This window comes from Taeniopygia guttata, chromosome W, assembly GCF_048771995.1.
Source record: "Taeniopygia guttata chromosome W, bTaeGut7.mat, whole genome shotgun sequence".
Lineage (NCBI taxonomy): Eukaryota > Metazoa > Chordata > Aves > Passeriformes > Estrildidae > Taeniopygia > Taeniopygia guttata.
In genome coordinates, this window is record NC_133064.1 from 9,573,286 (window position 1) to 9,585,746 (window position 12,461).

The 12,461-nt window shown below is 45.6% G+C and overlaps 1 long non-coding RNA gene across 1 annotated transcript; it reads right to left on the minus strand.

Annotated features, from left to right (window-relative positions):
• Positions 1–1,355: 1,355 nt before the first annotated feature.
• On the minus strand, positions 1,356–9,296 carry LOC140682147 (uncharacterized). The gene is made up of 2 exons (XR_012053409.1): positions 8,528–9,296; positions 1,356–3,602 (listed from the first exon to the last, which is right to left on the minus strand). It is a non-coding gene; the product is annotated as an uncharacterized lncRNA (long non-coding RNA).
• Between the last annotated feature and the right edge of the window lie 3,165 nt (positions 9,297–12,461).

Genomic DNA, 12,461 nt, shown 5'->3' on the forward strand with positions numbered 1-12,461 from the left:
ATGTATTTAATTAAATGTAATTTTGATAATGATTTTTGTAATCTGTGTTCTCAGAAGCCAAGGGTAGAGTGTTGTGGTTTGACACAGGAAAAGAATTTTCTCAGAAGGAAGAAGTCAATCCAGTCAGGGGTCTGGTTTAGATACTGACACTTAGAGTGACCAATTGAAGGTGGACACACCTCTGAGAACACAGAGGGGTTAAAAGCAGAATTCCCAAGAGAACTCGCTCTTTTTAGTTCCGGTCAGCGGAGAGTGCAAACCTCCCCTGCCCAGTCACGACCTAGGTGGGGGAGGGGAAAAGCCATTATGTGAAAGGTTGAAGACTTAATTAAGAGTCCAAATGTGTCTCGCTATAATTTGTTGGAGTTGGGTGGTGGGGGGAGGAATGTTTTAAAAGGTTTTCATTTCAAATTTTTTACTTTTTCCCCCCTTCTTTTTCTTTTATAGTAAGAGTAATAGCTTAATAAAGTTTTCTTTCTCCTTATTATTAAGCTTAGACCTGTTTTACTCTGTTCTCAATCGCATTTCACAGCATTCAATTAATAAATTACATTTTCAAGAGAGCACTAGCATTATACCAAAGTCAAACCATAACAGGGGCCCTCACAACCCACAGAGGAGCCAGAGGTTGGGATCATCACCAAGTCCCTGACATATGACAGTCTCTGTAATCTGCACAAAAATGTTGTACAATGGGGATGTGAGGCTTATACAACCTGGTTACTCCAGGTCTGGGACCTTATAGGTAGAGGCATGCAACTAGATGGTGGTGAGGCAAGGAATTTGGGACCCTTGACCCAGGACTCAGGTATGAATCACATTTTTGTAAAAGAGCCAGGGTCCCTTTCCCTCTGGGAGTGGCTTTTAATGAGTGTCAGAGAGAGGTTTGTCCACAGTGAGAGAATGCAGGAGCACCAGCATAGAATGCACTGGAAGACCCTTGAAGAAGGGATCCAACAGTTGAAAGAAGTGGAGGTATTGGAGATACTCTTTGGGAGGGATGGACAGCATGATAATGACCCTGACAAGGTCAGGTGCACAGGGCAAATGTTGTGGAGTCTGGCAAATCTAGGGTCATCTCAATACACCACCTTCATGGCAACAATCAATGCTGATACCAACCGAGAGACAGTGGGCTCTGTCACCAACGAGCTTAGAATTTGCGAGAGTATGATCAATGGCCTGATGCAGGCTCATGTCTCTGCTGTGATTAAGGAGTTCAAAGAGGAGATGAAGGAGGAGGTGAGGAAGATCAATGCAGCACCTGTGCGAGTCACAGGACCGAAAGTCAGAGCTAAATGTGTTGCATCGCGGTCAGCACCCTCTCACAATTGTTATGAACGAGCACAATAGGCTTTCTAATCCAATTAAAAGATTTATTAATGGTAGGAAACGAAAGCAAATCAGCGCGCTGGGCAGCAGTTATTCCAACTACCGCATTTTCGTGCCCCGTTCCCCCCCAACTTATTGGGTCTTCTCTTCCGGATGTGTGACGTTCTGGTGTCTTTTCTGCGCAGGTGCACTCTGTTGCTAGGTGGTCGTTTTCTGCCTCCTGGTGGTCGTGGGATGAAGGCCAGTAGTCTTCCTCAAGGTTGTCCCTGGGATCTGGGAATTTTCTCAAAACAAGAAATGTTATTTCTAGGCACGTTTACTCGCATTCCACAAGATTACATGTTTTGCTAAGTCTGTAACGGAACTGTCCTTGAAGATATTCGCTTAGGTGCTTTGGTGCCTAGCAACCTCAACTCCCTAAATTAGTTTCAACTCCCTAAAACAGTTTGTAACGAACTTGTCCTTGAGAGATATTCTGGAATGCCTGGCAAAATGAGAACATGTTCAGACAAGTGAAAACTCTAAGTGAAAATTCTATTTTATAGATGTGAAAACTCTATATTATGAACAAAAAGGCCTTATTTTCCTAACAATATCCCCCCTTTTTATTTTAACCCTCTTTTTGTTCACTAAAGCGCTCTAATTCCCTTTTGCTTAATTCTAAATAATCTTCAGTTTCTACTTCGCTAAGTGGCTCGTATTTTGGTTTTACCATCATTAAATGTGCAGCTTCTAATCTATTTCTCACTATTGTAATAAGCTTGTTAAAAATACATGGCCCAAAAGTAAGTACTAGAATTAGTAAAATTACTGGTCCTGCAAGGGTGGATAATAGAGTGGTTAGCCAGGGAGAATAGGTAAGCCAGGATTCATACCAACTCTGCTGGGATTCTCTTTCTCTTTTTCGTTGTTCTATTTGTTTGCGTAATTCAGCCATCGTGTCTTTTACAATACCCGTGTGATCTACATAAGTGCAGCATTCTTCCTGCAAAGCAACACAAAGCCCCCCCTGCTGTAAGAATAACAAATCTAATCCCCTTCGGTTTTGGAGGACTACCTCAGAAAGGGATTTCACTGATTTAACTAGTTCACTTATGGCTTTATCTATTCTACTCAGATCTTCATCTACAGATGTGCGCAGAGCTTTCATACCCTGGTTTTGACTCACTAAGGAGGCAACCCCTGTTCCTACTCCTGCTCCTCCTATGCTGAGCAAAATTGCTACCGTTAGTGTTGTAAGTGGTTCCCTTTTAGCCAGGTAGTGTTCAGGGGTCATTTGATGTTCTAGTACGTATTCTTTTGGATGGTATACGATTCTGGGGATTATCAGAACTTGAATGCAGAAATCTGAATTATTAAAGGCTTTTACCGATAGGCAGGGTGTAACTCCAAGTTGTTGACATACCCATTTAGTATTGACTGCTGGCATAAGCCAATCAGAAGGCTTGTTTGTTTTGCTAATGCTTATTGTCGTGTTGCAGAGGTGTCGCATATCTGCTGGAACCTTCCCTACACACCTTCCTTGTCCACTAACTTGGGACAGTGTAATGCCTGAAACACTATCTCTTCCCTTTCTCCAGAGACACTCCTTTGGATTTGTACCATTTATTTCTCTTGCCTCAGATGTAATCCCAATAGCTTCATAAAAGGGTGGATTTATCATATAGCAAAGCCAACATCCCGGACGAGCCCCCATACACTTTTTGGAGCTCTCCCCTTTCTGCAGTGAGCCCACCACAATCCTTTACAGATTTTGCAGGAAAAACAGGCAAAAGGGTAACAATGACAATCTAACCAGCTACACTTTACTCTAATACTTTGATGTTCAGCATGGCCCTCCCCTTCCCAAGGTTTCTGCTCTTTTTCAAGTCGGATGAACCGATAAAAGGGCTGCTGGGCTGAATCCTCTAGACGTTTACAGTATCCTGGGGGTTTTGTTTCTCCCACCAGTTGTACTTGCAGTCCCCAGTTATCCCCAACCCAAATGTCCTTAGAGTTGATAGTGTTCATGAAAATTATTTGTAAGTCCTTTTTACTGTTAACTTTAAATCCCCCGGCTTCCCGTCAATTTTCCAGCTCGTTTCCCTGGAAGCTGTATGGAATCGAGTTGGATCCACCGGCCCCTTTATTCTGCTAGCATGAGTCCATCCCTTCTCTGCTGTGCGGACTGCGGAGTCAGTGGTGATTAAAACCAGATATGGTCCGTCCCACTTTGGGGTGATTGAATCTTCCTTCCAGCTTCGGATGAGGACCCAGTCGCCGGGTTGTACCTGGTGTAACACAAGATCTAGGGGTGGTCTTTGGGCCCACATCCCCTTTTCCCATAACTGTTTTTTATATTTCATTAAAGTGGTTAAATATTTATTAATACTTTGATCAGTAATGTTAGGATTAGTTTGAACTTTTTCTAGGGAATAGGGCATCCCATACAACATTTCAAATGGGGACAGTCCTATATCAGCTCGTGGCTGAGTTCGAACATTTAATAATGCCAACGGCAGACATTTTATCCAGGATAGTTTAGTTTCTAGTACTAATTTGGTGAGTTGTTTCTTAATTTCTCCATTCATTCTTTCTACCCTCCCCGAACTCTGTGGATGCCAGGGGGTATGTTGTTCCCATTTTATGCCCAGAGCTTCTGCTAGCATCTGTGTTATTTTTGAAGTAAAATGGGGGCCTTTATCAGAGTCTATCGTCTCTGGGACCCCATATCTAGGTATTACTTCTTCCAGCAAGGCTTTTGTTACTGTCCGAGCTGTCTCCCTGGCAGTGGGGATTGCTTCCACATAATGTGTTAGATGATCCACTATAACCAAAAGATATTTCAGTCTCCCTACCTTGGGGAGCTCAGTAAAGTCTACTTGCAGATTTGAAAAGGGCTTCTTTGCCACTGGCCTCCCACCCAGGGGCAGTTTCCTTAGGTTTTTTCTGTTTACCCGTAGACAGGTTGGACAACTCCTAGTAATCCCTTTCGCTAAGTCATGTAGGCCCACCGTCATGTAATGGGTGGCAAAGTGATCCACCAGTCCTTGAGCCCCCCAATGTGTTCTCTGGTGTAATTTACTGAGCATCCGCTGAGCTATGGCTCTAGGTAGAACTTCCCTCCCATCCTTTAACAGCCATTTCCCTGATTTCTCTTTTATTCCTAATTTTGTAAGCTTCTCCTGTTCTTCTATTGTAAATATCAGCTTATCCTGGGTAGTCGACTCAGGGTCTTTTGGGGTATCTACAAGGTCTTTCCTAACTCCTTCACTTAAGGTTAGTGTTTTAATAATTGCAGCTTTCTTTGCCTCATAATCTGCCGCATTGTTACCCCTACTTCGGTAATCCATTCCCCGTTGATGCCCTTTTAAATGGACCACCGCTATCCTTGTAGGGCCTCTCAAAGCCCTCAGGAGGGCTACTATTAGCTTCTGATGTATTAAGTCCCTCCCCTGTGAGTTCACGAGGCCCCTTTCTTCCCATAATTTCCCAAAAGTGTGTACCACCCCGTACCCATATTTAGAATCTGTATAGATGGTCCCCTCTTTTCCTTCTAATAGTTCCAAGGCTCTTAGGATAGCGTATATCTCGCAGGCTTGGGCTGACCATGTTTTGTCTAGGGCTCCAGATTCGATTACTTCTAGGTCAGGCCCCCCCACTATGGCATATCCTGATCTTCTTTGACCCTCGACTACTCTGGATGATCCATCAACAAACAATTTCTCTCCAGTTTCTAATTCCTCTTCTTCTAGGTCAGGTCTAATTTTAGTTTGTTCTTCTATAGTGATTACACAGTCGTGCATCAGTGATTCAGTTTCGGGCTCTCCGAAAAGGAAGGAGGCTGGATTTTGCAGAGTGGTGGTTTCTAAGGTAAAATTAGGGGTTTCTAATAAAATCCCTTCATATTTCAGGAGCCTGGCATCAGATATCCATTTATCTGCTTTCTGTTGCATCACACTCCGTATGTTATGTGGAGTTAATACTTTTAAAGTAGCATTAAAAGTGATTTTCCGTGACTCTTCTACTAGTGCTGCACACCCTGCAATTATTTGCAGACAGCTAGGCCATCCCCTACTCACGGGGTCTAAGATTTTAGATAGATAGGCAATAGGTTTCTTTTTCCCTGCCCAATCCTGAGTAAGTACCCCGTACGTTACCCCATCTGTGGTATTAACGAATAAAAAGAAGGGTCTATTTAGGTCCGGGAGGCTCAAGACTGGAGCGTGGACTAAGGTCTCTTTTAATTCTTGAAATTTAGATCTTTCTTCTTCTGTCCACTTAAGGTGACCATCCTGGGTAAGTTTGTGATATAAAAATCTTGCTTTCCCACTATAGTTTTCAATCCACTGTCTACAATATCCCGTAAGTCCTAATACTTGACGAATTTGTCGTTTATTTTGTGGTAGAGGGAGAGACAGAATTGCTTGCACCCGGTCTGGGTCAATCCTCTTTTCTCCCTTTTTCAAATAATGTCCCAGGTATTTAACTTCCTCTTCTACAAATTGTAACTTCGCTTTGGAGACTTTTAACCCCTTTGATCCTAAGTAATTTAATAACTTGATACTCTCCTCCCGGACTTTGTCTTCTTCGCTCCCTGCTATTAACAAGTCATCCACATATTGAATTAGTTTCACTTCTGAGGCTGTCTTATAATCTTGTAAAACTTGTTCTAGGGCTAGCCCGAATAAATTGGGGGATTCCGTAAACCCTTGGGGTAACACAGTCCACCGAAGTTGCTGCCGCCTTCCTGTATCGGGGTCTTCCCACTCGAAGGCAAAATAATCTCGACTAGACTCGTCTAGAGGGCAAGCCCAAAAAGCATCTTTCAGATCTATGACACTATACCACTCGTTCTCAGGTCCTAGTTTGCTTAAAAGAGTATTGGGGTTTGCCACCACTGGGAACCGAGCTATGGTTCTCTTATTGATTTCCCTAAGGTCATGCACCAATCGGTAGGATCCATCTGCCTTTTTTACTGGCAGGATCGGGGTGTTAAAAGGCGACATACATGGTTCTAGCAGTCCTTTGTTTAACAGCCTTTCAACTTCAGGTTTTAACCCTTTCCTCCCTTCTAGTGAAATTGGATACTGTTTTATTCTTACCGGGACCTCGGGATTCCTGATTTTTACTGTAAATGGGGTTATATTTAATTTGCCCACGGTTCCTGGATTATACCATACTTCAGGGTTTATTTTCTCTTCGTCTTCTAAACGGAGGGGGCAGAGTCTAATCTTTAACTCTTTTTCTACTACTTCAATTTGAATTCCTAATTCAACAATCAAGTCTCTCCCTAACAAATTGTAGTCCGCTTCAGGAACTAATAGGAAATCACCCACCCCCATCTTAGTTCCTGATTCTACCATCACCTCTTTAATAATTTGTACTTCAAATGGTTCCCCCTTAGCCCCTATTACCGTGGCTGTCTGTTTCGATAAATTACAGCCCTGAGGCAGAAATTGAATAGTAGATCTCTCTGCCCCCGTATCGACCAAGAAATTTATTTCCTGGCTCTGGGGACCCACCTTCAATTTTATCAAGGGCTCTTTTTGATGTTTCCCGGTCCCCATAAAGTAGAGCCCCTGACTCCCCTATTCGATTTTGAACTCCTCCTCGTCCTTAAGCCTCCTTCTGCACTCCTTTTTGAAATGTCCCTTCTTACCACAATAATAACACACCCTTTCTCCTACCTTTCCCTTGTCACCCTCCCTATTCCAAGTGACTCTCTTCTGTCCTTCCTCCGCCCGCCTGCTTTCCCTTACCGCAGCAACCATCATTTTCACCTGCTTCTTCTGACTTTCATCCTCTCTTCGGACATAAACCTTCTGTGCCTCTCGCAATAATTCCTCTAAACCCCTGTCCTGCCAATCATCCATTTTCTGTATCTTTCTCCTAATATCATCCCAGGACTTAGAGACAAACTGGACTTTAAGAATTGCCTGTCCCATTGGGTCATTCGGGTTTAACCCCGAGTACAGCTGAAAACTTTTCCTTAACCTTTCTAACCATTCAGTGGGGGTTTCATCCTTCTTTTGTCTGTCATTAAATGCTTTATTTATGTTCTGGCCCCTAGGAACGGACTCTTTTATACCATCAATTAATATGGTCCGAAAGTCCCGCATGTTAGCTCTATGGACCGGATCCTGGTTATTCCAATTGGGATTCTCGAGAGGCCATTTGGTATCGGCCCGCTGCTGGGCATGTGCAGGTTGAGCATCCCAGACCCGCATTCCAGCAGTTCTTATCATGTTCTTTTCCTCAACCGTGAATAAAATGTTAAGTATAGATTGTAATTCCTCCCAAGTATATATATTAGGACCTAAAAATTGATCCACCCGCTCTGCCACGCCCAGGGGATCTTCTAACAAATTTCCCATCTCCTTCTTAAAGTCTCTAACATCCCCTGAACTCAAGGGCACCGAAATGAACCCAATCCCCGTCTGTGGCCCCCCCATGGGCATTTCCCTTAAAGGAAATAGTTTGCCTCGCGTCTTACTTCGGGTAAGGGGACCGCGCGAGCCTGAGGGTTGATCAGAGTCTGAGTCTGATTCTTCCTCATCCGATTGTGGAGGAGGAGGGGGTGCATTCGGCGCAGGGGGAATGTAGGGCGGGGGTGCAATAATTACTTCTTCCGCTCGCCCCTTCTTTTTCTTTCCCCCTGAAACCCCCGAGAGTTTAAACACGAGCACCTCCGGTTTTTCTGTCCAGACTCGGGCATAGGCACTCTCCTCAGGGTTAGGAGGTTGTTTAGTGTTTATCCAACCGTTTAACAGTTGCTTTACCCAGTCCTCTGAGGACCCAAAGATGGGCCAAAAAACACCTTTAGAAATCTCTTGTCCTCCCCATACTTCTATGCAATAGTGTATCATCTTTGCTTTATCCTTCCCAGGTGCTCCTGGAAAGTGCTTTCAATTTGTCAGCATAAACCCTAAGGGACTATCCTTAGGAATTGGGGGAAGTTTTACCCCCACCGGGGAGGGGGATTTACTCTTACTCTTCCCCTGCCCCATGTCCTCCGGAGTACCTTCAACCACTCACGACAGCACAATCGCTTCCCCTGGTTCGTGGCCCAGGCCCTCGCGAGCTCTGGAAAACGCACTACTAAGGGTCCACAATCACTTGGAGAATCCGGCTGCCGGTTCTCCTCTCATTCACACACACACTCGCCGTACTCCGGGATCCCGAACCCCGCCCGGACGGGTCCCTCTATACTTACGCGTCCTGCGTCTTCGTCCGGACTTTGTGCACAAAATTTAAGGGGTACCCTGGGCCCGCTTCCCTTTTTTTTTGCTTTCGCTTTCTAGGCTTTTAGGTTCGTCGGTCGGGATGAGGGTAGAAACCCCGGTCTGAGTCCGCTCAAAGGAGCGGAATCGTGGCGCCCCTCTCAGAGAGAGGTTCCCCAGATCCGCGATCCGAGTCACGGCACCAAATTGTTATGAACGAGCACAATAGGCTTTCTAATCCAATTAAAAGATTTATTAATGGTAGGAAACGAAAGCAAATCAGCGTGCTGGGCAGCAGTTATTCCAACTACCGCATTTTCGTGCCCCGTTCCCCCCCAACTTATTGGGTCTTCTCTTCCGGATGTGTGACGTTCTGGTGTCTTTTCTGCGCAGGTGCACTCTGTTGCTAGGTGGTCGTTTTCTGCCTCCTGGTGGTCGTGGGATGAAGGCCAGTAGTCTTCCTCAAGGTTGTCCCTGGGATCTGGGAATTTTCTCAAAACAAGAAATGTTATTTCTAGGCACGTTTACTCGCATTCCACAAGATTACATGTTTTGCTAAGTCTGTAACGGAACTGTCCTTGAAGATATTCGCTTAGGTGCTTTGGTGCCTAGCAACCTCAACTCCCTAAATTAGTTTCAACTCCCTAAAACAGTTTGTAACGAACTTGTCCTTGAGAGATATTCTGGAATGCCTGGCAAAATGAGAACATGTTCAGACAAGTGAAAACTCTAAGTGAAAATTCTATTTTATAGATGTGAAAACTCTATATTATGAACAAAAAGGCCTTATTTTCCTAACACCATGACACCCCGAGCGTGGGCGTGCTGGGCGGCGAGGGAAGAGGAGGGGCGGCCGATCCCCCTGTGAAGCTCTGCAGTTCCACTGTCTCTGATCTCTTTCCATGGAAGAGTTTTCAATCTTACAGGATGAATTACAAGCTCTGAGTGTTTGATATAAGTAATAATTAAGTGTGGCACGGGTGCAAAAGTAAAATTTTAGGTTTCTAGATTGGGGGTTCAGAGGGGACAAGATGGAGGAAATTGGGTGTGTCTTGTCCTTTTCCTCCTTCTTCATGTCCTCCATGTTTCACTGTAGTGTTGGCATTTTTCTATTGGTTTAGGCTGGGGACACGCTGTTTAACGTAGATGATAGATATTGGCACATTATTGTAAATATAGTACACGTAGTTTCTGGTATATAATGTTTGTACCATCCCACTGAGGGGCAGAGCCCCGCACGCTGCCCTGCAGGACAGACCTGCGGCAGGGCAGCAGAACATGTTAGAGATAAGCAAGAATAAACAACCTTGAAAACAGCACAGACGAATTATGGCTTCTTCTTTGGCAACGGGGCAGAAAGACAGAGACTTTCTACAATCTCGGAATCACCAATACCCACAGATTCCGACAACAAAGACCCAAAAGAACTCAGATGGCCTTTTGCCATAGCTGCTGTAGAGGCAGAAAACATTAAGCAATTGAACACCTTGCCTGGACTATCAGAAAACCCATCTACAGTAGGACTCCTGAGGGTGGAAGAGCAATGAGTACCAACTGCCACCTCAACAGTGCACCACCAGCAGGATCGGCTAAATCAAGATGCCGTGATCCCCATCCACAACGTGATCCGTGAGCTGGAGAGCCAAGGGGTGGTCAGCAAAACCCACTCACTCTTTAATAGCCCCATTTAGCCTGTGCGCAAGTCTGAAAGACAATAGAGATTGACTGTGGACTACAGTGCATTGAATGAAGTGACACCACCACTGAGCGCTGCTGTGCCGGACATGCTGGAACTCCAGTATGAGCTGGAGTCCAAGGCAGTGAAGTGGTATGCCACTATTGACATTGCTAATGCTTTTTTCTCCATTCCTCTGGCAGCAGAATGCAGGCCTCAGTTTGCCTTTATGTGGAGGGGCATGCAATGCACCTGGAACTGACTGCCCCAGGGGTGGAAACACAGCCCCACCATCTGCCATGGACTGATTCAGGCTGCACTGGAAAAGGGTGAAGCTCCAGAACACCTGCAGTATCAATGACATCATTGTATGAGGGAAGACAGCAGCAGAAGTGTTTGAGAAAGGAGTGAAAATAATCCAAATTCTCCTGAAAGCCAGCTTTGTCATCAAGAAGAGCAAAGTAAAAGGACCTGCCTGAGAGATCCAGTTCCTGGGAATGAAGTGGCAAGACAGATGGCATCAGATTCCCACTGAGGTCATCAATAAAATCACTGCAATGTCTCCACCGACCAGCAAGAAAGAAACACAGGCTTTCCTAGGTGCCATAGGTTTTTGGATAATGAACATTCCTGAGTGGATGGTAGCCAATGCCCTGTGGAGTTGGCTGGAAAGGTGGAAAAAGGCTAACTGGCAGCACAGGCGAAAGCCAGACTGGGCTGCTGATGAATGGAAAAACATTGCCACTTAGATAGAGAAGCTACCTGTGAAAGTTCGCCATGTAGTTCCCCATGTCCCCAAGAGTCGGGCTAATGAGGAACACCGAAATAGCAAGCATGTAGATCAGGCAGAAAAGCTAGTGTCAAAGAAAGACTTAGATTGGAAACACAAGGGAGAGTTATTCCTACCTCGATGGGCTCATGATGCCTCAGGTCATCAGGGCAGAGATACCACCGATAAGTGGGCATGAGACCGAGGGGGTGGATTTAACCATGGACAGTATTTCTCAAGTTATCCATGACTGTGAGCCATGTGCTACAATCAAGCAGGCCAAGCGGGTGAAGCCCCTATGGTATGCTGGGCGATGGTCCAAATATAATATGGGGAGGCCTGGCAGATTTACGACATCACACGTCCCCAAACCCACCAAGGCAAGCACTACATGCTGACCATGGTGGAAGACACAACTGGATGGCTGTGTTATGAACAAAACAGCCTGGTTGGGACACTTGGCTCGAACTAAGTACTGACATTGAAATGTTAATTAGCTAATTGCTCCTGGGAATCACCTACTGCCCCACCCTCACTACCATTCTAGGACTGGGATGCAAAATAGGGAGACCAGTGGAATCATGGGAGGGGGTTTTGGGGATGAAAACACCCCTAAATGGAAGGCTGGGCATAGTGGAGGGGGCTGGATGGGTGTGCTGGTTGGGGAAAAGGGAGCCACATCTCTAGTCTGTGTTTGACCTGTCACCATAACCTGCAGAGGACCAGACTGGACTGGGCTGTGGGAAGCAGGCACAAAGGAACAACTTTTTCTGGTGTTACCAGGAGGGAAGGAGAGGGATAGCTGCTGCTGGACTTCGGCAGCAGGCTCTGCACATCCTCTCACCCTTCGGCTACCAGTGTGCCAGGAGGAAAGGAGATAGGACGGTCTTCTGGGACTGCAGATACAGACTGCACACCTCCAGCTACCAGTGTGCCACGGAGACTCCAGGCTACCGGGAAAGCTACAACAGTGGGGGCAAGCTCCGTGTCGAGCCCCCTGCTGAGCTGATCTTTTTAATAAAGAGCTGACTATTAATAAAGGCATAGACCCTGCTCATTTCAGCTGGAGACCTACCCTGTGCTTCATGCCACTGCCCGGAACACCATCCGGGGCCTTGGAAAGCAAGTCCTGTGGAGGCATGGTACCCCTGAGAGGATTGAGTCAGATAACGGGACTCATTTCAAGAACGGCCTTATAAATACCTGGGCCAGAGAACATGGCATTGAGGGAATGTAACATATTCCTTCTCATGCATCAGCAGCTGGGAAGGTTGAACAGTGCAATGACCTGCTTAAAACCACCTTGAAGGCACTGGGTGGGGGGACTTTCAAGAACTGGAAGATTAATTTAGCAAAGGCCACATGGTTAGTGAACACCTGAGGTTCCACTAACTGAGCAGGTCCTGCCCAATCTGAGCCCTTGGGAACAACAGATGGAGATAAGGTCCCAGTGGTACATACAAGAGGTATGCTGGTAAAAACT